General features: G+C 38.0%; 1 protein-coding gene across 35 annotated transcripts in view; it reads right to left on the reverse strand.

The window, feature by feature from the left end:
* LOC124880267 (receptor-type tyrosine-protein phosphatase delta-like) overlaps window positions 1-27,009 on the reverse strand; it is a 622,546-nt gene that overhangs the window by 351,987 nt on the left and 243,550 nt on the right. For all 35 annotated transcript variants that reach the window (XM_047385268.1, XM_047385264.1, XM_047385265.1 and 32 more), the window contains one exon: window positions 14,793-14,836. The gene's annotated coding sequence lies outside the window, so the exon portion shown is untranslated. The remainder of the gene's footprint in view (window positions 1-14,792; window positions 14,837-27,009) is intronic.

The following is a 27,009-nucleotide window of genomic DNA, read 5'->3' on the forward strand; positions in this document are numbered from 1 at the left end:
CAAATACTATTTTGTTCGCTCACAGATCTCTCCTAGAGATGTGTTTTCACTCTTAGTTTCTCTTTTCCTTTCTCGTAACATGTCTATCTAATCTGCGTTTACTGTGCACTTGCTTTGTTTTCACATATGCCTGTGGTTTGTGCATGAAGCTGCTTTGAAACTGAATAAACGGCACAATCATGTTGCCTTATTCTTTTTAAAGAGAAGAAAAGCTTTTTTCCTGTGAACCCTTTTAAACAAGCATTACTTGCTCAGTCATTTCCTATTGTACTATCACAAACTTAAAAATTTAAAATGCTAAATCAAGCCAATAGAGTTTGAATTGTAGCTCTTGGTTTTTTTCTCAGTTTCTCTGATCATTGAACAGTCTGACTTTGAGGTCAATTTGCTGGGACATCCATTACTGGGAAGATTGGCAAATGTCTTAGAAATCTCCCACGTATAAATAATCTTTCTCACTATAGAATGATGAAGTTCAAATTGTTTGGAGATCCACTTATAACCCTTTCCTTTAATGGCATTGTACTCTCTTACATGAAAGCAGTAGGGGTGTACCTACATTTTCATATACCATGTCTCTATTTCTGGCTTATTTATTTTTGTTTAATATTTAATGAAAGCATCAAATGTGGGTTTTCTTTTTGTTTGTTTCTGAGCATTTGATGTTAGATTTAACTAATTCAAATCTTTCTTTGTCCTATCACAGTAGATAGCTAGTTACAAAATTTGACTGATGATAGATTTTCAAGCACTCTCCTGATTTTTAATTTTTAGCTGTGAATCACACTTATTTTTTTAAAATGAAAAAAAAAAGAACCTTACTGGGACAATGGCAAAATATTATGGAGCCCGCGAGGGGACATGGGGGATTTTTTTTTTCTTTTGCGTCCCCACACAATACTTTTGCGTTCGCTCGCAATACTTTTGCATTCGCTCGCAATAGTCTTTGCGTTATCTCGCTATACTTTGTGGGATAGTTTCCAAACTAGATAACTGCAAAAATGGAACAAACACTACCCCTATTTTTGAGATTTATTGAGTTTTATTTTGAAATCGGCCTTAAATAAAAGGATTTTCAATCAGACTTAAACACAGTTATTATCCACAAGCTGTCAAACTATTGAACTCTGGACTATAATACTGCACGAAACCACATCTGTGACACTTTATTTGCTTATTGCTGCTGCATGATGTGTACTTTTTTTTGCACGCCATTAGTGCTTTTATTTTTATCGTGGTTTGAACGGTTCTTCTTATCCTAAGCATTTAATTGCATTGTTGACTGCATGTTAACCTGCATATGACAAATAAACCATACCAATGCCATATCAGTGCTGTTTGTTTTGTGAGCAGTTTATCATCTGTGCTGCTGTTCCAAAATGCACAGCTTTCTCAAGGTGATTAACAACTTTTGCGAGCGAAGGCAAAAGCATTGCGAGCGAACGCAAAAGTATTGCGTGGGGACGCAAAATAAAAAAATTCCCCCATGTCCCCTCGCGGGGTCCGTAAAATATGATGATACTGGATTTATGCTATGGCATATTTCCCTGTCAATTGTTAGAAATAAAAATTTTTTATTTTTAAAAGGTTTCTTGAGAAAAACTTTCTGCCAACTTGTTAGGGAATATATGGCAATAAAAAAAGCTATTTTCTTAGTCTGTCTTGTTGGCATAGATCCTTTTTGTTTAATTTTTGGTTTTTCATAAGTTTCTTGCTGCAAAAATTACAGTTTCCAATATAAACATAAAGCACCTGGCGGTTGTTTTCTAGAAATGTTGCATCAATATGGACTTTATTGAGGTACTGAAGTATTGAAGTCATTATGGCAACATAAGCTCCAACATATAGCTCCATTTTCAAATTTTGATCAGTATGACAGCTTCTATACTATGATCATTACTGCCACAAAGACCGGTATGTCCAGGGAGGTTCCCCTCTTTTCAGAGATACTCTCCAGCTTTATCTGTATTTGACCATTTTAGTTTCAAGCAGCCACAGAGCAAAAACCTAGCACTCTGGCAACTTCCTATTGTGGTATTCCAAGGTAGCTTTATTGCTGTTTTGAGATATTTGTTAAAAATACCTATTTTATTTAATGCTCAGGCTTCACAGTCTCATTCTCTCATTTCATTAGCTTTTTCACCCTCGACATGCAACCATCACTCTCTCTCCTATAATATTTAGACTGAACTGGGTAAAGAAAAAGATTGTGCTTATCATTAACAATGATGAACATCAAAATTAACTACTTTTTGTAGCAAACGTTTTTGTGTGTGTTTTTTTTTTTTAACTTATTCCAGAAGTTCCAGAAGTTTTAACTGGTTACAAAACTAATTTTAAAGAACAAACTAACTTTGTAGCTTCTTGAAAACAAAAACACCCAGTCTCTTTGATCCTGTTGTAGTTTTCTCCAGCACTGAACCTTGTAATCGATTTCCATCCAGCATAATTGGTGCCATGCTTGGCTCCACTAAACAAGTCATCACACCAAAAAAAGCACGGGCAAACTAAAGTATGTTGAGCAATTACAGAGAAAACAAATGATTTGTGTGAGCAGAAGGCTGATAAACATTTTATATAAATAAGAATTACTCATAATGAACTGAAAAACTAACTGATTAACAGTCTTTTGTGTTTGGTATCTTAGGGTTATTTTGTGCTGTACTCAGGACAGTTTTTATCCACTCATTAGCTGTTAGTAGTCCTGTTTGTCCTTCCACTTAAATATACCTGAAATAATTTATATCATGAGTGGCAATATTTTATTATTTAAAATTACGTGGATTTTTCTTTTATCCAAAATTCAAAACTCAAATCTTTTGACAGTCTTTCTCATTTATAGGGCACATATAGCTGCACCAAAGCACTGTACAGGCAAATAATAAAGAAATGTATCACAGTATGAAAGAACCAATAAAAGAAAACAGCATACAAAACCAACAAGTAAGGAAAAAACATACCAACATAAAGTGTAAATGCCAAAGTAACCTAGGCGAGGAAGCTTGTTAGCTGGTTTAAATTGTTAAGTTATATTTTTACTTTTACTTTAAATTTTTGTTTTGTTATTAGCTAAATAGTATTTTGTTGAAGATATAAATTTTATCTTTTCATTTTCAAGAAAATAACTCAAGCATTAAAATACTGTTTAGAGCAGAAAATTATGTATAAGTTGTCAGTTATTCTCAGTCAAGATGAAATGTGGGGTACCTCAAAGGTCCATCCATGGACCTCACTTGTTTTCTCTGTACGTGTTATCTCTGGGAGTTGACATTCGCAGATATATGAATTTTTATTCTCACGCTGAAGACACATATATGTAAAGTGCTATATTCAAGTGTGTGCCCCCTCACTGATTTATTCTCTTTTTGCTTTTTTGTCAAAATTAAATGTTTCCATGTCAAACTAATTTTATCTCAGACAAAGATAACCTGAGTAAATACAAAAAGCAGTGCTCAAATTATGATTTAATTTATCAAGGAACAAAAAGCTTTCCAAGGCAACCTGACTATATGAAAAGGTAATTCCCCTTTAAACTCTATAACACTTGCCATTAGGCGTTTGTGATGACTGACTGAGGAGGAATTGTGGCCCATTCTTCTTTGCAAGACTGTACAAACTAGGGACATCAAGGGGCTTTGGAGTATAATTGGCCTGTAAAAGGTAATGACACATCTCAATCAGATGTAATTTCACTGCATAAATATATATTCATCTGAGCAATTAAGAGGTGGACTTGCACTTGTACTTTGTGACCTTAAGAACAAGGAAACTAGGATTATGTGGCAGAACAAAGATTCAAATGGATAGCCAAATATTATCCTTCAGGATATTCTACTAGAGAAATTGATTTAAATCAATTTTAGAAAATTATTTGAAGTCCTAAAACGGCAAACAGCTCAGACCATCGTGTTATATTTATGACTGTTAGTATGATGCTGTTTATCTCAAACGCTGTGATAGTTTAACTCCAAATAAAACAGAGTGCACATCTTTTAAAACGTCTTCTATCCTCAGTTGACACAATACTTTACCAAAGGACCATCAAGATGTTTTATGTCAAATTTGAGAAGGACCTTTATGTTCTTTTCTGTCTTTTCTCTTTGGAACCATAGATCAATTTTGCCCAGTGTGTTTATATGTGTTGAATCATGAACACTGACCTTAACTGAAGTAACTGAGGCCTTCAGTACTTTAGATGTTGTTCTGGGATCTTTTGTGACCTCCTGGGTGGATAATTGTTGTGCTCTTAGAGTAATCTTGGTTGGTTAGGTTTTCCACATTTGCGGATAATGTCTCTCACTGTGGTTAACCAGAGTCCCAAAGCCTCAGAAATGGCTTTGTAATCCTTCCCAAACCAATAGATGTGTCGTCATTTTGGATCTATTCTTGAATTAAATATACATATTGTTTTCTAATTCATGTCCATTAAAATTAATCAATCAATCAACATTTATTTATAGAGCACTTTGCATGTCTAAAGTGACGAAAGTGCTCTACAGGTCCTTAAAAAAACCAACAACAACAAAACAAAAACAAACAGAAACATTAATCCAAAAAGACACAAACACCTAGTGTAAAACAAATAGACAAGTAAAAAAAATATAGAACAGATGAAAACACTAAAGATAAATGATGTCTTGATTATACTAGCTTAGCAGTAATCAGACCTGGGTGGGGCCTGTGAAACTGAAATGACCTTTCCAAAACATGCGGTTAAACAGAGTTTATTTAACAAAGGTTTAAATACTGTTTTACAAAGAGCCAGATTGGCTTGAAGTGCCAATTATCCCTTAAAAATGTTTAATAATTATTTGAAACCTGCATTTTATATTTACTTAGGTTATCCTTGTCTGAGATAAAGAAAATATATATATATATTGATCTACACATTTAGGGGTGACCAAACAGCATCAACAGAAGTAAAATGTAGAAAGTGCAAATACTTTTTCAAAGATATGTAAATGTAACCAACACATTTATGTAATTTCCAACATAATATTTTTAGTTAATCGGGTTTAAGAACCTCTAATAAGCATTACATTTTTCTTTTGCCTGGTGAATGAAAAACAACACACAGAGGACCATTTCTCTTCCACTCTTCAAATTAAGACAAGAGAACATGCCATGCAAAAAGCCATATATATGCTGTTCTTTATCATTTGTGAAACAGCTACAAGAAACTAACTACTCTTCTAAATTTGTCTCTATCTATTGCCAGAGTAATAATTAAAAAGTTTAAAGGCAATGCAGTCACAGTTAAACAAGTCTGAGGAGGATGGAAAGATAATCCCCAAAGCTTACTGTAGGAGAACTGCAGCAACGAGTGCATACAAACTGTTTTGGTATTTTGTGCAAAATTTTACCAGGGGTGCTAATAACTGAAACACATACCTGTATCGCATTAAACTGCCTTCACATCATAGAGAAAATGTCTAACCCTTTAATTGTCTCTCTAAGTCTTTCTCCCTGCAAAAATATCAAAATACTGTTATTACATTTATAACTCAGTCTTCTTTTATTATACAGTTTTTACTGTAAGTGAAGTGTATTAATACAAAATGGGTCCCCTGCAGCATGATCACTCAGTTAGACTCTATAAAACCCCAGTTTACTGTCCACCATCCCAGAAGGCTTCATGTATTTTTGTTAACAAGCTGGGGAAAAACATTAGGCCGGACCTGCAGCCCAGTGTGTCAATGCAGTGCCCTCACCCCTCCCTTGTTTGACCCCTTTTCACTCCCACTATTGTGTTATTGTGTAGGTGCACACACACAGACACACACATTTATAGTTTGCTCTCTCTCTCCTCTCCTGAGTGTAAAAGTTGCAGCGGAGCCATCCATCCAAACCCACAGACCATGAAATTAGGTTAAGACGTAAGGCTGTGAGTGACACAGGTGTGGATACAAATGAGAACATCTGAATGAAGAAGTAGAGATCCAGGACAGCTGATACTGCGCTCGTCAAAGGCAGAATTCAGAATTACATCTCAAAGCCTCACCTTCATTTTATTTAGCCCATTCCCCCCCTGCTATGTAAAAGTGCCCAGGCCAAGGAATTAGCATAAATACTGGGAAGCTATGTGCAAGGGTATTAGAAGTTCTGCCATAATCCAAATCTAATTTTCTTAAAAAATGATCAACCTGTTCAGGTTTGTCTGCAGATCTGTTTGGTCCTTTTCCTTTTGCACACATTAAGATTTGTTTTCTCCTCTTTACATTATTTTTCATCACGCATGGATATGATTTTAATCAAAAATTTTCAATAACAAGAACCCTTTTTTGTTACAATGTGTAAATGCTGTAGCAATGCGTTTGCGTGTTTTAAACAAAAACTTTGCTAAACACCAAAAAATTTTAGCCTGTGTTTAAATTATGTTTTTCCTACAATAAGTAACATACTGTGAGGTAAGTGAAAATCTAAAATCTATTTTATTTTACATAATGCCAAATAATAACTGAAGTCATTTTTGGAACTTTTTTCCACTGAGGTAATGACCTTTCCCTATTGCAGAGGAAAACCAAAAAAATATTCCCAGTTGACCACAATGAAGCTGAGAGCTCTTTGTCATCCCAGCTGCCAGGAAAACATGAGATCACTGAAATATTAGTGGAAACAACAATTACATACTTTCTTCCAATGCAGCTTCACATGGCTGATATTTCTGCCTTTAGTTTGATTTCGAGGAAAAACAGTTTCATCCATCTATGCACCAGTCCGTCGATCAATTCATCTATCCATCCAACCATCCGTCTGTTTATCTGTCTAGCCAAACATCCATCCAAACCTCCATTGATCCATTCATCCATTTCTCCACCTATCATCCATCCATCAACTGATCCGTCCTTCTGTCTGTCCACACCTTCATCTGATCTGTCCATCCATTTGTCCGTCCATCCGTCCATCGATCATCTTTTGTTATTTACATTTCAAAACATAAGAGATTATGTAAACATTTTGTATACTACAAACCCAGTACACTTTACCTTTTTCATATGTATCCAGCCCTGGTACACACTAAAATAACTGTGGAAACTGGGAACCTTAAACAATTGTGTGTTTTTGGGGGTCATTTGAAAAACATGCCAAGATTTTAGCCAACCTTAGGTCCAACCAGCTTTGATGGACATAATGTTATTCTTGGCTCTAACCCTCAGACCAGAGTATAGTTTACAGAGTTCTAAGACATAAAGCTTCTCTGCAGAACTGCATCAATTTTATTTTCCAGCTCACATAAGAGAAGCAATCAGAGTGCTTTTAAACCATTAAATTCATCATCAAAACACTGTGTAAAAGGTCTGCAGCTGTTGAAAGCAGTAAAATCTGGAACTGGTCATGTACGAGCACTATATTGACTATTGCTTTTTACTATAATAGGTATTGACCTCCTCATCAGCAAGGATCTGCTGATATCTGCAGTCCTTCAAACACCAGCACAAGAAGTTTCTACTCCAATCACCAGAGGTCAACACCGATACAAGAGACTGCTGAACAGCTTAAAATGGAATAAAACCTATGCAGTGCTGAAAGACATTTTGCCTGAGAGACCATTTTAGTGGCATGAAAAAGAGAGTCAAGGAAGAAAAGTGCGAAGTGATGATTAATTCCTTTTTCAAACCATCTTTAAGTGTGGTATTAAAATGACATGAATTTGAGGTTTAATAGGTTGGAACGGAAACATCATTTAAGCCATACATCTTTCACAGAAAAAGGCTAGACAACACGCACGATCCATTTACTTTAACAACAACATAAACTTTAAGCCAACAGCAGACCTGGTTTTAGACCTTCAGATTCCTAATTGCACTGACTTGCAAAATGGTTTGCATACACCTTGAACATTCTCACATTCTGTCATGTTACAACCACAAACATCTATATAATTTATTGGGATTTTATGTGATAGCCCTACACATATTAGAGAGCATGAGTGTAAAAAGCATAATGAAAACCAAGGAACACAGCAGAGAGGGGAGGGATAAAGGTGTGGAAAAGTTTAAGCTCTTGATAATACAAGAATGCCATTTAAAATGTATTTTATTATAGTCAAAAACAACTGTGCATATGATGTTTTCTGAACAACCAGAAGTTTTTTTTTTTTTTTTTTGCATTACAGTGTCTACGGGTGAGGAGCTTCATATAGTATGTGAATTTTAATAGCTTGGTATTATTCAGAAGTTTATCTTTTAAAAACCTTGATAAAATCTTCAAAACTTTAAACCGAGCAAAATATATTAGACACTAAGCATGCCTTGGATGCATTTCTACTCATTTTATTGCATCACCCCTTGGTCATTCACAAAGAGATCCAACCTCTAAACAACAACACCACAATTCAGATGATAAGCTTTACCATTTCATCGCTGTACCATTTTGGAGAATCAGGATTTTATTCTTAAGAATTTAATTTTATTTAATTACTCTTCCTTAAGATTTTGCATAGATTTCCTCCAACTCAGCAAAAACGAGCTGGTATTATAACACAGGCCACCCATAGAAGTAACAAACTACATTCAATTTTAAGAGTTGTCTGAGTTCAGCATTTTGAAGGTTGATCCTAAATGTTATCTGAAGCAACAGCAAATCACTTTTAACTTATATGTATGACTTAGATGTTGTGTTTGGCTCTGTGAGTGGTTTGGCTGGGTCATGTGGTACCCCTCTCCCTGGGGTGTTGTATGATTTATTTAATGTCCTTTTAATATTCCATCAACCTGCCTAACACTACAAACAGGCACTTGTGATTTAATCCAACAAATTTACAGGTTTATTACCATGTCTATTAATGTTGCAATGTCTCATTTTTAATAAAAAAATCAAATAAAACTAAGAAAGCCATTCTTGAAAGACAAGCATGAAATTTCCCTTTGTAGTTTGCCCCAAGTCATGTGGAGGACACAGCAAAGTAGAAAAAGCTCCTCAAGTCAACATAGACCTAGATAGAACATTGTGGCCTGTATGCAAAACGCTTTGTGTGGTAGACAACCAACTAACAACACACATCAACATCCCCATGATAAAACGTGGTGGTGGCAGCAGGATGCTGTAAGGATTCTATTCTTCAGCATGGACAGGTAAGCTGGTAAGAGTTGACGGGAAGATGATTGGCTAAAGAAAGGGTGATCCTGTGAAGTACTCGAAACTGGTGTTTTCAAGCAGGCCAAAGACCCTGAACATACAGCCAATGATGGAATGATTTAAATCAAGATATATGTATGTGTTAGAATGGCTTGGTCAAAATACAGACCTAAATCCATTTAAGAGTCTGTGGTAAGACTTGAGAATTGTTGTTCACTGACAATTTGCAATTATTCTGACTGAATTTGAGCTAGTTTTGAGCTATGTATTCTTTCCCTTCCCTTTCACAAGTATGCACAGCTTTGTGTTGGTGCATCACATAAAATTCAAAAAATTACAAAAAATTTGAAAAGTTACATTAAATTTTGTGGCAAATTAATAGCAAAAAGTAAAAAAAGAAAAGGCACAAGGCACTGTACAGAAATGAAAAAGAATAAAGAGTCAAAGTTGCCCATTATGTGATTTGCAGCTGTTTGCATGCGCACACACACACACACACACACACACGGCCACACACACACACTCCTACATGAACACACACTCGGTTACAATAGATAATCACTTATGTGACGCCCTGAAGGGTCAAGTGGTTTTCAGGGTGTGCGATGAAAAGTCCTGACGCCTGCTAATATTTCCTGATGCGTTCTTTGCATCTGAATAGCGGATGCTGCCTCAGCTTTGCCTCCTATTGTCAGAGCTTTCCATTTGAATGTCAACACCATTATTACAGCAGGTGATGCAACAGTGGGCCTCTCTACTCCTGTCTGTTTCTTACGTTTCTCTGTCAGCCGCTCTTTCCCTCGGTTTTATTTAATAGCAATCATTAGGTGTCTGCAGAATGGGATCTGTTTGAAATCAGCTTTTTCTTTTCTCCCCTGCTCCCCTCGTTTTCTTCAAGCCCTGACACTCTCACTCTTTTTCACTCTGACCGAGAAAGCTCCTGTCTTTTCCAGTTTTTCGTTGTTGCTTACAGCTGAAATCAGCTCACAGTTTCCAACTTTTGACTCGCTCTTGTTGGAAAAAAAATGGCCCTCGGAAGGCAGCAGTGCATGGTATTACTACTAAACACTGTTCATTACAGCTTTGACAGCTGAAGAGCAAGATTTAACCTTCCTGGGCCCATCTCTGCAGAGAGTTTAAACAAATGGGACTCTTTCTAGCATCAAGGTGTTGGAACACGGTCAAAGCTTAGAGGCTGCTTTCTCCTCTGTCTCCTCATCCTTACATTTAACATAATAATCAAGTGAGCCTTATTACTGCTACATCTGCAGGCATCTGACTGTAGCTTCACCCCAGGCGTCATTGGTGTTGAGAGACTCTAGCCAGACATGGGGGCTCTGGAAACAGATGATCGACTATTAGAATAAAGATAATAAGAATGAAGAGACAAGCTAAGTAGTTTAGAAGAAATTAAATTGTAGCCATATAGATTTGTAATATGTTTTTGCCCTGCGTGGCAGCAATAAAAGTTTAATCAATTTCTGCCTTATATTCGTCTCTGAAATGATGTTCCTCTGTATAAGACTGGCTTGTGCCTTTCATTACCACATTTCCGTCACTAGGCATTGTGTTTTAATTCATAGGGATCTTTTTCGTTAGTCTGTAAATAGTAAAGCTGTCGAGAAGTAGAGAATTTTGTTTTGCCATATAATAATGGCTGAGAAAGGGACATTTTTATCCAGAATGATGATAATCAGGTAAACGACTTTTGGAATAGACTGTTCAAATATGACTCATATATATTCTTTAGTGTATTTCTTTTATAAGTGGTTTTGTTATGTTATTTTGAGTCAGCGGACACTCTGCAAACACTTGGTAATGAAGGTGAAGCGGTCTAAATAACTTCTTCTGGTAAATCCTTCGAGATTCACCAAAAGAAGCGGCTTTGCTTTCTAAGAAACGTTGTTCTTTTCCATCACAAAGACTTGCAGCCGTTTGCTGAGTTTCTAAGAACACTCATTCATCCAAGAACAGTTATTCATCATTGGTAGAGAACATTAAATTATTGTTTTAATGTTCCCAGACTGTTCTTTTTTTAGAACCTTGATAAAATTTAAAAACAAAAATTTAAGTTCTGTTTAAACATGTTTTTAAAATGGTAGTGCCACACACAAAAAAAAAAGAAAATAAAAAAATCAACAGCTTGTATAAATGAACAAGTGATCCTATAGATAGAGGGTGAAATGTGGACACAATTTGATACTTGAATAGGCCAATGACCCCAAACCCACTTCGGAAATGGATGGATTAAGTTATGAGTGGATAAAAGAGCTTTACATTATGATCTTTAGAAATCTTATCAACAAAGATTTGTTTTTATTAATATTCTGGCACAACGGTTCTTGAGTTCGGTGTCATGTTTAAGCTTTAATTATTCATAAGCCAGTGTTGAATAAAGCCCTAATAAGTATAGCTGTCTGGTCAAGATTTAGTCCAAGTTAATCATTAATCATAACCTTCTGTATGTTTCCTAACATATCTGTGTTAAAAATTTGTGACATACGAGTCTCATCGCTCCTGAAGTATCAGATTCATTTTGGTACTGCTACAAGTTTTAATACGATTGTCACTAATATCATTCATATTGGCAAAATTTTCACTTGACTGGCTGAATATTCTCATATCCGGTAAGCCTGGGAGCCGTTCTCTCTTCTCCAAAGGGTAATGGCAATATTACATGTCTTTTGAGGTTATGCAAAGCACCTCAAATTTTCTCTCCAACACCTCTCCCTCAGAGCAGCCGTGGCAAATATAATTAAATGCCCAGCTAACGGTCTACCCCTCCTTTGCACAGACAAACTCGCACGCATAGAAACAAACATCACATGCGAGACCGCCTCTCCCCTCCCTCCTCCCCGTTTTTCTGCCTGACTATCACTCAGTTGCAGCGCACGAAGGGAAGAGAGGGCATTGATCTGCCAAAGTGAGCAGCCATTTCACACGGTGATTCTGTGCAGCACTCCTGTCCCTCAAAGGGAATTGCTCATTTCACGTGGCTACCTTGCCTATAGCAGACTGGTGGGAAGCCCCCACTGGGAAAAGAGGCAGAGGGTGGGAGTGGGGGCAGGAGTCAGGGGCCCTGGTCAGAGCTTGGCAGGTGGCAGATAAGAGCTCTTATATGAACTTACCTCTGCTGCTGGAGCTCAGTCTCTCACTCCCATCTTTCTCACACACACACACACACACACACACACACACACACACACACACACACACACAATCTCCCCACAGATGTGAGGCACTAATAATAACTTAGGCATTCTGGGTGAGTCAGCTGTCTTTCCTCAGGCAAGGATAAAAGTAAAACATGGTGCCTTTATTGAGTCTGAATTCACTAACTGTGGAATTCCCAGAACAGAGCATTAACTCAGCCCGTGTTGCATTCACTGCCAGCAAGCCATGTGTCCACAAGATCTAATATAGTCTCCAAAACAGGTGTTGATAAACTAATAAACAGCCCAGTAAACTAGTTATATTCACACGGGCATCTTACTGTACGGGAAATGTGAGTTAAAAGGAGTTTTTTGTGTGTGTGTGAACACCTTGGGATCTATTCATGTACATATGTAACAAATTAACCTTTACTTACTGATTTCGAACTTTATGTTACAGTAAACAAAGAAGTAAGTAAGCAAGCCAAGATATATCTTTGTGGCAATTATGGTGCATTTTCTGTCACAGAAAACAGGAAAAAATGGGTACAGACGAAAAAAAAAAACAATAGAAAAATCAGATGTATAATATAAACAGATTAAAGTCTATGTTTTTAATGATTTGTGCAGGAAAAGTCCAGTTTAATGTTGTGATGTTGTCTGTTTAAGAGTCAGCTTTTAAGTATGATACAAATAATAATACTTGCATATCCTGTGTGTTTGATAAACCTAGAGTATCTTATTGGTGTGTGTATTTTTTATTTTGCTTAAAATGTTTGCTCATTGGTGTAATTACTAGTTTCAAAACATGGCATGTGTTTTTATTTCCAGACACACAACTGAAACATAGTAGCTCTCTCTGTAACAAAACTGCAGACCCAGATTTTGTTTGTACTGATTCAAAAAAAAGTAACGTAATCTCCAAAAAGAACAAAAAAAGGTGTCATTCCCATATATATGAAGTGCAATTAAAGGTCTCATTTACAGTACATAAACTCTTAACCATGAAGTTCGCATTAACTCAGATTTTACTTTTAACAGTTCAAAACTAAAATGAAGTGCAAAATATATGTGGTGTTAGGGTATTGGGCCAAATTGTTGCAAAACGTTTGCAAATAAAGTAAATGTATGAGCATCACTTGACATCAGGAGTTAGTGAAGTAAAGTACGTTAATGTATTTAATTAAAGATGCATCCTAGTGAATTAGAATTTCATTGACAAGTTTATTTATTTTGGTAATTCATTTCTCAATGTGTAACTTATATTTTGTAGATTCGTTAGAGTGACTGACTCACAAGGAGCAAAATTAACTATCTTATTAGCAATTCACTTACCTAAAAACAGGACTTTAAAACACTGGGTAACATTTTAGTCATTTTTCTCCTTAGCACGGGTAAGACACTGTTAGAACAGCTAGCTTCTTTAGCAATTACCTTTTGTGACTTACTGTCCATGCGGGGGGTGTCAATGGTGTCAATGACTGCCTGATGACAACTATCAAGCTAGCGGTCTTCGGCTTGTGTAGGCCATAACATGCTTACAATATACCATTTCTTCAATACAAATTTTTATATTTTATGTTTATTTTGCAATATTCACATTTTCTGAAAAGCTGGATTTTGGTGTTTCATTCAGTGTCAATTAATAATTACTGGAAATTTTTGGAAATAAAGCTAATATATGTTTACCATGTGTGTAATGACTATATATTTTAAATAAATTTCAGTTTTTGAACTAAGGTAAGGATTTACCATGATAAATTAATTAATCCAGGGTATACCTAATACCTTCTGTTTTAAATAAATCTCCCACCCATTTCCACATTTGGGGCTATCATTTTCTACATATTCACTATCATATGAACTAAATTGGTTCATGCCAGATCTAAGTAACATCTAAGTGAAGCCTTCAGCCTCTCAGTATCTGACAGAGAGCATCCCCTTCCCTTCTCCAGCCCTCACACCTCCCCATCCTTTATGTGTCCGAAACACATTCCATCCAGCCACTTCATTCCCCCACTTCATCCTTCACGTGTTCTCAAATTTATTTCCCCCTATCTCCCTCCGCTGGTCATCCCACTTCCCCCCTCCCATCTAGCCTATATCGGTGCTGCTCTCCTTGCTCTGTGACAGTCTCATCACACTCTATCAATCAAGCTTTCTGAAGCTCAGGCACAGCGCAGCACGCAAGCATTGCACAGTCCCAGTCTGGTCCCATCAGTGCCAGTCAGACTCCCTTACTCCCTCAGTCACTTTAAAAAGGTTTAGGTTGCCAGATATAGTCTGCTGCCTCCCCGCACCCTTACACAGCTGCAGGTCAGGAGACAGGAGGGACTGAGCTCAAGTCGAGATTCATCTCAGCTCTTGATTGGATGTCATTTGACATATTCTTTGGGCTCTCTTGACACTCGAGATGGGAAATTCCTCTTTATAACAAAGATAGATACTCTCAGACGAGATCAGCCTAAATCCTTAGCTGATGCTAATAAAAAGCAGCATATGAACACCCTCAAAATGCATGCAAACAGATCAAAACAGCGTTGGAGCATCTCGGGTCCTTACCTGCCGCAGGCCTCATCTTGTGGTTGACATCTCAGGAAAGAGAACTGTATTAATGAGATGAGACAAAGAGGAGCAGGGTTTAGCCATAAACAAGTAGATTTCTAAAATAAAAATAAAAATAATAATTAATGTACAGTACTCTCCAAAATTATTGTGTTGTCAACTAAAAAAGGGCTTTGAATTAAATTTGGTCGTATTAAACGTTAATTATGGGCAAGTTTAGGCAGGACACAATTTTTTTGCAGCCAAATAATGACTTAAGAAGATCAATGCACCTCTGCCTAGAATTACATGTTCTCTTGTCTTTCCCCTTTTGAACAGGGGCTAGGAAAATTAGTCACTTTTATACCCTGGGGAAATATTTTCTACACTGTAAGAAGGCAGAAATTCGAAAATTGCTGATTTTGCATGTATTTAATGTGAGGGGTGCCAATAAAGTTTGGCATGGGTGATTTTGTGAAAAGGTATACCTTGCTGTGACACGTTTTTCTCCATCACATACAGTACAGACCCAAAGTTTCGACACACCTTCTCATTCAAAGAGTTGTCTTTATTTTCATGACTATGAATATTGTAGCTTCACACTGAAGGCATCAAAACTATGAATTAACACATGTGGAATTATATTCTGAACAAAAAAGTGTGAAACTACTGAAAATATGTCTTATATTCTAGGTTCTTCAAAGTAGCCACCTTTTGCTTTGATTAGTGCTACGCACACTCTTGGCATTCTGTTGATGAGCTTCAAGAGGTTAACGTTTAGGGACGTTATCCGGCTGGAGGGCAAACCTCTGCCCCTCTCTCAGGTCTTCTGCAGCCTATAACAGGCTTTCTTTCAGGAATTCTCTACATTTAGAGACATTCATCTTTAATTAATTCTGACAAGCCTTCCTGCTGTAGTATAGTATATTGCAGCTTCATGTTGCATCCCTGCAACATGAAGCCGCCATTAACATGTTTCAGAGTGAGAACGGTGAGTTTGGGAGGATTTGCAGTACTAATTGTCTGCCACATTTTGCATGTAGGCCTAATTGACTTTGTTCACATTTAACCAAAACCCCATCTTCCACACATTTGCTATACCCCTCACATGCTTATGGGAAACTGGAAACAGGACTTTGTTAGGCTTTCTTTCAGCAGTGTCTTTCCTATTACCAATTGTCGATAAAGGCTCAATTTTGGTGTGTACAACTAATCGTTGTCCTTTCAGAATCTGCTGCCTGAGCTAAGCACTGAAACAAAGACTGCCACTCTGGGTCCCTGAGCGAGACCCTTAGCTCTAGAATGCTCCCCAGGAGCTGGACTGTGGTAGCCTACTGCTCCCTAAGAGAGCCAGAAGATGCAATGACAAATAAAGGTAAAGGTATAAAATTGTTTTTAGTGAGTATTACTTTTGTTATGTCCTCTGCTCAAACATTATAAAATATATTTATGTAATCTTTCCACTGGATAATTTAAAACAATTTATAAAATGCGCAGCCGAGAAGACTTATCTTTAAGTCTTTCCAAGCAATTATTGTGAATACACCCATGCAGGAAGGTGTAGTGTAAACTATGAGATAATTTCCAACTTTTACCATCTTCCAGACGTTTGCTATACCCCTCACATGCTTATGGGAAACTGGGAACAGGACTTTTTTAGGCTTTCTTTCAGCAGTGTCTTTCCTATTGCGAATTGTCCATAAAGGCTAAATTTTTGGTGTGCACAACTAATAGTTGTCCTTTCAGAATCTGCTGCCTGAGCTAAGCATCTCTTTAGCTCTGCCAAAGTCACCATGGGCCTCTTGACTGCTTATTCTTACCTCGGCATCCAAGGTAGATGTTCATGTCTTGATTGATTTGCAGTTTTGTCATATCCTTTCCATTTTCAAATAATGGATTGAAAAGTACTTCATAAGATACTGAAAGCTTTGATTTTTGTTTTATAACCTAACAATACTGTTAATGTTGTCTAACAAACCTCTGAGACCTTCACAGAACAGCTCTATTGACACGGAGATTAAAACACACAGAGTTTGACCCTGTTTTCTAATTAGGTGACCTATAAAGGAAATTGGTTGCACTAGAATGTATTTGAGTGTTGGGACCCACAGCCATGGATTTCAACATTAAACTCCGGTACGGACATTTCTGGAACTTTCAAAATAAAGTGCATTAACCTTCTTCTGGCACAGCCAGGAAACGGGATAACTGCGGACTTCCTGTGATGCCACTACCCGAATAAAAACACAGCTGTTGCTACATCCGCCCTCTTTCCACACGGCCTTCGAGAGGGACCAGTCAGGGGAGGCCCAGCGTGCTGATGTCTTTCGCTGGCAAAAAGACATAAACTCTTCATCTGGATCCAAGGAAGCCATAACAGCATATGCAAAGATAAGTACGGATGAAATACTGTCTGTGTATCCGGTATTTTCATTCATGAACGGGGGTAATTAAGGTACAAGCATTGCTTGACTGTCTCTCCGAGCCCCAGCAGACGCAAATGGTGTTCGAGAGAAGCCCCTGCAAAGACGCGGTCTCCCAGTCTGGAAGGAAGACAGCAGAGACCGGAGTGGACAGGATGGGCCGCCCAGCTATAGCTCCGGAGCTAACCCTTTGTTCACAGAACGAACGCAACTTCTGATCATGAGAAGCTGAGGAGGTTAGCGGGAAGCTAACCCTTTGTTCACTGTGGATACCTTCTTCAAACTTCATTGGCCCTTGGACAACATTTCCTCACCATGGTCAGAGGTTAGGTTTGGGCAGTTTAACAGTTAGGATGAAATAATCTGAACATTTTCATTTATGAAGTTTGTTTTTGTGAAACTCGGCTATCTTAGTGCTAGCAGGCTATTTGCAGCACACGAGCCGGTTTGTGTTCTTTGTATGTTGTTAAAGTTAAGACAAACTTTATTTAAAGGGTGATTTTTAAACAGAACATTAATCATAACGCGCCGTCCGCTGTTATGCATTTTAACCCTTATATTAACCGAGGTATTTTAAAGGTATATGTTTATTTCTGGTGCTAAGCTATCCGCTTCTTTGTTAGCTCAACTGCTAACTGGTAAGAACACGTGCTTGCTACTAAAGAGTATTCAACAGAAAGGTTGTTGGTTTTCAAGCTAGTGAGTAATAGTTCCTGAACATCATTTACTAGATTTGATAACTAAGGAAGCGCCATTAAGCCCATTTCTCCAGAAAGATTTGGCTCGTTTCCAAAATATCCCCTTATTAATATTTCTTCAAATATTATTTGAATAAATCAAGGCAGCTAATGAGACACCGTTGAGAATTAGTCACCCAGAAGGTTGGTTTTATTCAGCAGATCATTCTTTAAAATATTATTTCATTAAAATAATATTTTATCTGATCTTGCATTGTGAAGGGTTGTCTAAATGTTGCTGATTATTTCCTAAATTGGTTCCAAGACTAATTTAACTTAATTTCCAGCTTCTTCAAGATAATCCGTGGTTCTCAAACATAAACTTTGCATGGTAATGTTGCATCACTCTTTTGGTCATAATTTCCAATCATCTTTAATCAACTTGTTTATATTGTACATAGCCCATTAATCCTCCCTATTCTTTAATTCTGCTTGGTTTAGTTGAATTGTTTTAGCATAGTAAAGAGTTTGTTGATTGAAATCTGTTTGACTTTGAGTTGACTTATTTTTGTTAATAAATTCTTGTATTTTAAGAAATTGTGTGAATTCATTTCATGTGTGTGCAGAGTTTATGCTGTTCAATAATGTCAGAGCTTGGTTCACACCTTTCTATTTTGTCCTAATACCATCGCCTTACTGGGCCGATATTCACAGGACAACCCTTAACAGACCGAAATATTATTTGATAAAATATTAAAATATTAATATTAAATATTAAATAATATTCTCAGATTCATAATCGCAACATGAGGTATCTGTGTAAGAGGGGCTGAATACACATGCAGGGCACACTTGGGCACAGATTTTATTTGTAAAGTTTTAAAGTTGAATCTTTCCCTTACAATTCAAATTATGCAATACATTTTGGTGGTACATCATATAAAGTACAAATAAAATATAATGTGTGGTTGTAACATGACAAAATGTAGAAATGTTCCAGGGGTGTGCATACTTTGATAGACATTACAAAATCTTTAAGTAATAATTAGCTGGGTATTTAAACTACGATGGTAGTGGATCTCATTCAATTCAACATTCAAAAATACCTTATTAATCCCAAAAGGAAATTAAATGTTGTTGTAGCTCATTATGAAGGTTTCTTCAAAGAGACGTTGTAGATGCTGATTACTGTGGACAGAAAGGACCTCCTGTAGTGGTCTGTCTTACAGCACATCTGAAGAAGCCTCTGACTGAAGACACTCTCTTGTTGTAGGACAGTCTCATGAAGAGGATGCTCAGGGTTCTCCATAATGTTCTTCATTTTATGAAGAATCCTTCTTTGCACAATGATCTCCAGAGGTTCCAGAGGAGTCCCCAGAACAGAGCCAGCCTTCTTTATCAGCTTGTTGAGTTTTTTTAAGTCCCTGGCTCTGATGCTGCTACCCCAGCAGATGATGGCAGAATAGATCGCACTCTCCACAACAGACTTATAGAAGATATCCAGCATCTTGCTGGAAACACTGAAGGACCTAAGTTCCTCAAGAAGTACAGTCTGCTCTGTCCCTTCTTGTAGATGGCTTCACAGTTGCATCTCCACTCCAGTCTGTTGTCCAGGTGAACACTGAGGTATTTATACTCCTCCACCACCTCCACCTCTTCTTCCATGGTGGAAATAGTTTTTGACTTACTCCTGTTTCTCTTTAAATTTACAATCATCTCTTTTGTTTTATTCACGTTCAAGATGAGATGATTGTCTCCACACCATGCCACAAAGCGGTCCACCACCTTCCTGTACTCATCTTCTTGTCCATCTCTGATCCACCCCACGACTGCAGAATCATCCGAGTATTTCTGCAGATGACAGAAGTCTGTCTTGTACTGGAAGTCTGAGGTATACAGAGTGAAGAGGAATGGTGAGAGTACAGTCCCCTGTGGTGCTCCTGTGCTGCTGACTAGTTGGTAAAACACACAACCCTTCTGTCTCACAAACTGTGGTCTGTTTGTCAAGAGATTGTTGAGGCCTCCACCTGAGTCTTCTGGAGTTCTGACAAAGCAAATCAGATTGAATTGCGTTAAATGCACTGGAGAAATTAAAGAACATGATCCTCGCAGTGCTGCTGGCTTTGTCCAGATGACAGTGGGTTTGTTGAAGCAGGTGTATGATGGCATCTTCAACTCCAACTCCACAGCGATAAGCAAACTGAAGGGAGTCCTGATGGTTTACTGTTTGCTTACTCAGGTGGGCCAACAGGAGTCTCTCTAGGACCTTCATGATGTGGGATGTCAGGGCAACAGGTCTATAGTCATTAAGGACTGATGGGTGAGTTTTCTTTGGTACCGGAACAAGACAGGAGGTCTTCCGCAACACTGGAACCTTCTTCTGGAGGATGAAGCACAGCATCTGACACCGGAGAGGACAGTCGTCCAAAAAAAATCAACTGTATCCACCTCAAGAATTTGAGTTCCCAAAAACTAATCAATCAGAACGAAAAGTAATAGAGCTAGTCCAACCTGCAGCCACCTTGAGCGGCGCAATTCTAGAAATTGGACTCATTATACTAACAAAATATTTTTAGCACCTTACAGTATCCAAGTAAGGAAATTACCACTTATTATTACTTGTGTCATCATGTTTGCACTATTCTCTTGGCCCAAAGCTTCTTGCTGTAGTTGATTGTCATTATTATTCGAGCAGAAGTGAGAGCACACAAAGCAAGTCTTATAAACATGGTTGTTTACATAAATATGATTTTGTGTAGGAGAGGAATTAGATCGCAATGCCTGAAGCTTTCTGGTTTCACTCACACTTCAATATATTCCATGTTGGCAGCACCAGGGACAGGAGTGCTGGACTCCACCTGCTGCAAGGTTCAAAATTGATTTCCCAACAGAGTTGACGCCACACTCTGATTTCGAATCAAAGTAAGGAGCACGGTTATAGTCTTATGGCGGCATTTCAAAGATGTCCAGAGTTGACATAGCCAAGGTGGCTTAGTTAGAGTTAATTATTATTTTCAGATAGAGAGTTACTGAAAGAGATCAAACCTCTGATAAAGTTTCACCTTTAATCAGCTAACAGTACTATGACTACTTGGTTCTGTGTTCCCTTCAGAACTTCTGTTAAAGCTGTTAGAGTTTATGTGTGTTTATTGGTGTTGCTTTGATTTCTTTAATCATTACTATATATTAATGTGATTATAGGTTAACTGTCAAATCAGTTGGGGACTGGATCCAATACAATCATTCAATTTCAACTGAAGTGTCAATATTGTGATTGTAGGAATATATCCAACATATATATTTTGAGATTTTGTTGGCACTAGTGGCCTTTACTGACAGTTACCAGAAAGGAAATTCGCAGAGAGAAAACGGGGAAAGACATGCAGCAAAGGTCTCAAGGTCGGGAATCGAACCCAATAACCTCTATATATGGGGCGCCCACTCTATCTATACACCCTGCAATGCCTCTAAAGAGTAGAGATATTTTAAAATATTCTCCTCTCATTCCTTTCTAAGAACTATATCATCAAAACTAAATAAGTAAAAAGAATTACCCTTAAGATTGATTATTGACAGATTTGACACTTGTAAGAAAAAAATATTTTATCACTGAGACCAATAAGATCAATGACACATAAACATGAGCAGACCCATCAACTGCTGAAGTGAAGAGTGGGGAATTCTCTTAAAGCTATAGGGCTAACAACTAATCAGACTAAGGCCTTCAATAATGCAAAATGTTTAGCCCTATAAGATCACTGATATTATTGTGGATTTTAAACCTCTACATGATAGATCGTCCGTTTCTGCTTCTCTATAGTGTAACAATATTCCAAGTCCAATAACATGTTACCACGTCACACTCAACTCGCCAACATGAGTAATTCTAACTCCCTATCACAACTGTTTCCTTACCGGCAAAGATGATGATTGAAAATACTTTATTTAGTTCCACTAGAAGCTCTTTATCCAAAAGAATTATTAATCTATTGGTTGTTGGTCCCTAAGGCCAAGGCAGGTAATGACCAGAGGGTTTCCACATTGTAAACAAGCTAGTTTAATATTTAAACTGTCATCTTTACCTTTCTAATATGTAAATGACCACAATTAACCAGCTATGGAAATGGCTGCTTTCTAGCCCTTGCAGCCTGACCACCCCCTCTGTATGTGTTTTGTTCAGTTTCTTATTATCACAGTTCTTTGAATATGCTCTGTTCATGCTAATAAATTCACAAATTAAATTGTAGAACAGCATAATAAAGCAGTACTCATTTTGATGCAGTAAGGAATACTCTATTAGGCTGGATTTGGCGTCTGTAATTATTACATTACTGCTAAGATAAGTGTTCAATGGCAACAAATGCTGTGACGGAGTCAGTTGCATAACGGTGAAAATGCCAGAACACAGGAGTGAAAAGGTGCACTGGAGAAAAAACAGAGAAGGTAAGGGATAAAGTGACAAGCAAGCTATCTCAAAGGGAGCCTCTGTCCGCAGCAGCACTATTTAATCACACAACATCAAAGCTTAGGAGGCAATCAAGCATATTTAGCCAAGCTCGTATTGTCCCTCCCTCCCTGCACTCTCACAGAAAACCAATACCCCCTCGCCCCCCTCCAAGCAATTATTACACCCTTTTTGTTTCACTTTGCTTTCCCATGGAGAAAATGAACTGCAGTACTTATCAGCTCAATGCATACACAAGTGACTGGGGTACAGGACATGTAGGTTTGCATGGTGTATGTGTCCAACCATGGGCATACTCTGATGCTTCCGTCTATGCTGGGGGGGAACCTATTGACCACCGGCGATAGGTTACCTTTTTTGATCCCATTAGCTCAGTAACATCAGCACATTTAGGCAGATCAAAGGGGAGATACAGAGATAACCATAAACATGTCACCAAAAACACGGAGTTATTTGCATTCATATTGGACAGAGCCAAATGGATGTGAGGGTCATTCAAGGAAGGTGAGGGTTTATGACCTGTGCATAGCTCTACTGTCAGCAGCTCTGATCTATCGGAGCAGCCAGCCCTGTCAGGCCTTACGTCTGATTATATTATCATGGTTGGCAATCAATATAAATGAATGATAGTTTTTTTCACAAAGGGGAGTAGAATGAACAAAGCAGAATGTAAACAGTATTTTATGTAATGTATTGAACTAAAAGCCTGAAGTCACCTAGTTAAATTATGAATTGCCTGCCAGTGCAAAAAAACACCTTTAAAATTTGTTCAGTTTGTTTTTTCAGTATGCTCTTTTTAAAATGCCGTTTATTAAGAAAACTGTATGTTTTATAATTCTGTTAAACTTTTAGTGACTGCTGAACATTTCTTCAACTGGGTAATGCAGCATTAGTCTGGGGGACTTTGTATTTTGATGAAACTGCTTCATTTGTGAGTTCTGAGCATCCTTCCACCAGTCCATAACTCAGCATCCCTCTATCACTCCCTTGCGCCTGGTTGTCATAATCATCGGCATTATGCTACCTCAATGAGCCTGATTTACAAGTCTGGATGTTGCATCCACTGTTTACCACAGGGAAAATAAAAAGCTGTTTGCTACCAAGCTCATTTTTCTCTAAACCAATTAATAAGGAAGAATGACAAAATCTTTGGTCAAACTGTGAATTTGTTCATTCGTATAGTGACTCAGGCATTAGAGCCTGAGGCCTGCCATTTAGAGGTTGTGCACAATATTTGAACTGAAATAGAGGATAATCCGTGGGGGCAATTCAAAGATAGTATTAGCATGCTCAGACCAATGTTAGTATATTATAGAAAACACTAGCATGGAAAGGGGGCTGCACGGTGACGCAGTTGGTAGTACTGTTGCCTTGCAGCAAGAAGGAGCTGGGTTGCTGCTCCTGGCCGGGGGTCTTTCTGCATGGAGTTTGCATGTTCTCCCCGTGCATGCGTGGGTTCTCACCGGGTACTCCATACCTGTTAGGTTAATTGGTCTCTCTAAATTGCCCTTAGGTGTGAATGAGTGTGTGCATGGTCTTTTGTGTGTTGCCCGGTGATGGACTGGTGACCTGTCCAGGGCGTACCCCGCCTCTCGCCCGTAGACTGCTGGAGATAGGCACCGGCTTCCTCGCAACCCACTATGGAAGAAGCCATATTGAAAATGACAGACTAGCATTGGAAGACTAAAGTAAATATATTAAGGCCAATGTTAGGATGGTAGACTTTTGCATATTGAGCCAAACATTAGAATGATAAAATGAAAGTTAAAATTGGTTAATTAGCACGCTAAGACTGACATTAGCGTATTAGGGTTTACCCTATCATTAGCATTTTAAGACTATAACTAAGTTAACATTAGCTTTCTGAGTTAATATCAGTCTGGTAGAAATAATAATAACTCATGAAGGCTAACATTGGGATGTTAAGAATAAAGTTGGGACATTTAGGCTGAAGTCATCATGCTCTAATTAAATTCAGCATATCAGTGATTTAATATTATTATGCTAACACTAACATTGGCATACACTCCTCAAATGCAGGAATACTAAGGGTTAAAGACAGGAGGTTAAATAATTAAATAGCTTTAGCACACCAAAACTGAGCCTATTAAAAGCTGACATTAGAATGTGATAGCTACGTTAGCATATTCAGGCTAACATTAGTATCCTACAGGCTAATTGATGTACATTTTTCAAGAATGTTAAAAGTGCCCAGGCCCAGCAATTTCCCAAATATTTTAACTGCCACGTTGTTCATCAAATATAAACAGTTGTCAAGTATAAATAACTAAAAATGACTGTAAACCTAAACATACAAGTCAAGCAATACTGTTTATATTTAAACATGTGCTACAATAAAAAAAAAAAAATGTTGTTTGGTCTGAGATATTTAACAGTTTTTCGTGGGTAATTGTCATAATTTTAAAGGTATGGTAGCAGCACTAAGTGGACATAGCAGAAAGAAAAGTGTAACTGCTATCATATAAGAGTAAAGTTAGAATATTTGGGAAAGCATAATGCTAGTGCTACAGTAAGTATGTTGGCATATGTGAGTTAGCATGTTAGACAACTTGAAAAGTAATATTCTTGCATATAAAATAGAGCTAAGATTAGGATGGGAACACTGATAGAACAATTATTAGAAAGCACTGCTGCTTTTGTGGGTAAAAAAATCTGATAAAGTATAATAGACTTGCAGTTTAGGCATGTATAATAAATTAAACAATAATCGAGGCCCCATTTTATTAATCCTGCTTTTATTCCACCTGCAGCATGAACTGCATATCATTGCTAAAGCTTAAAGTTGTAAGAAACCTCAGCACCTTTGCTAAAAACCAGAGCCTGTCCCCACCATCGTAAGAAAATAAGAGGCCATAATATCCTTAGTCATTATGACATTAACACTACTATTATTCAGTTGGCAGTAAAAGTTGAAAGTTGAAAAAAAATGCAGAGAAAATTACTTTGCTTTCCTACATCTCAAGCAGAGGTAATATTGACAGATAATATTCACTTTCCGGGAGGGGCTCGGAGTGGAGCCGCTGCTTTTCCACATTGAGAGGAGCCAATTGAGGTGGCTTGGGCATCTATACCGGATGCCTCCTGGACGCCTTCCTCGGGAGGTGTTTCAGGCACGTCCCACCGGGAGGAGGCCCAGGGGACGGACCAGGACACGCTGGAGGGGATTATGTCTCTCGGCTGGCCTGGGAACGCCTTGGGCTCCCCCCGGAGGAGCTGGAGGAGGTGTCTAAGGGAGAGGGACGTCTGGGCGTCTCTCCTGAGTCTGCTGCCCCCGCGACCCGGTCCCGGATAAGCGGAAGACGACGAGTACGAGTACAAGTATTCACTTTCTGCGCTCTGTTCTTTCTGCTAAATAAGTCCGTCCGGTGAGGAAATGGAAGATGTAATTGTGCCATCTGTGGCACTGAGACTTGTAGGTAATAAATTAAGTATTGGAGCTTGATTCTAGGTAATGAACAGAGCCGAATATGTGCTTTTGTGACTGCGGTGCGCGCAGGTGACACAATGGCAGCGAAAGACGATCATGATGTGGCGTGGCCGCTTGAGAGACAACAGCGGAGAGCCATGAGACACTTTCTTTTTCACTCTTGTGCTCCCCGACTGCTCCCAGTGCAAGAGACACGGGCCGCTGCACACACAGATGGCGGGGAGGTGTGCGTACGTGCACGAATGGTGGGTGGTGATGCCATTTGTCTTTGTAAAAGTGTGACAGATGAAGCATGAGAGTTCTAAGAAGAAAATGACAAAGGAAGGAGGGAAAAACACTGTAGTAGAGTTTGTGTGTGCATCTGTTATTCACATCTTTTTCATACCAATGTTCTCTTGTACTTTCTTACAGCATCAACTAACGTCTGTTTTCAGGGTTAATTTACACCATACTCCTCAAAGAAGCTGTTGCCACTCAGGAACTTTTGCTGATGAAGGAAGGCCAAGTCATTATCTTTGGAAGATTCTCTATAGACAGACTGCCATCTACTGGTTTGAACTGTAATTTCAGTCTAAGCTTTTAAAGCAGGAGCCATGTATGTCCATGTATATTGTGTTTGAATGGGAAATGTTATAACTGTCTAACGTTAAATTAATGCAGCTAGTGTATTATAAAAAAAAAATCAGAATGTCCCTATTCTGTATAGAAAATGGCCCTTAATCAGTCCATTGAGACTAAAAATGTTAAAGTTTGGCTGACTAATAAGGCTGAAACATGCCAAATCAGAGTAAGTGGAAGTCTATGTTTTTAATGCCACATGTAAGTCAATGTGCCTCAGATGTTCACACCAGGAGTATAGTATTTTCAAATAGAAATGATGAAGTGTAGCACCATCTTGTGGTTATTTAAAGCCACATATAGGAAGCTTTTCTCTGAACTTGTTACTGAAGCAATTTGTTTGAAATTTTAGACATTTAGATGCACATTTGCAGTACATAATAAACAATGTGAGTAACTTTTAACAGGCTTTCTTTCAAGATTGCTCTGTACTAAGCTTCATTTTCACTTACAGTCAACTCTGACCAGATTTCCTGTTTCTGCTGAAGGAATGGAGCCTCACAGTGTGATGCTGCTACCACAGTGGGCACCATTTTATTTGGTGATGTGCAGTGTTTACTTTCTGGCACACAAAGCTTTTTGCAAACTGGCAAAAAGGTTTAAT

Source organism: Girardinichthys multiradiatus, chromosome 14, assembly GCF_021462225.1.
Source record: "Girardinichthys multiradiatus isolate DD_20200921_A chromosome 14, DD_fGirMul_XY1, whole genome shotgun sequence".
NCBI classification, from domain to species: Eukaryota; Metazoa; Chordata; class Actinopteri; order Cyprinodontiformes; family Goodeidae; genus Girardinichthys; species Girardinichthys multiradiatus.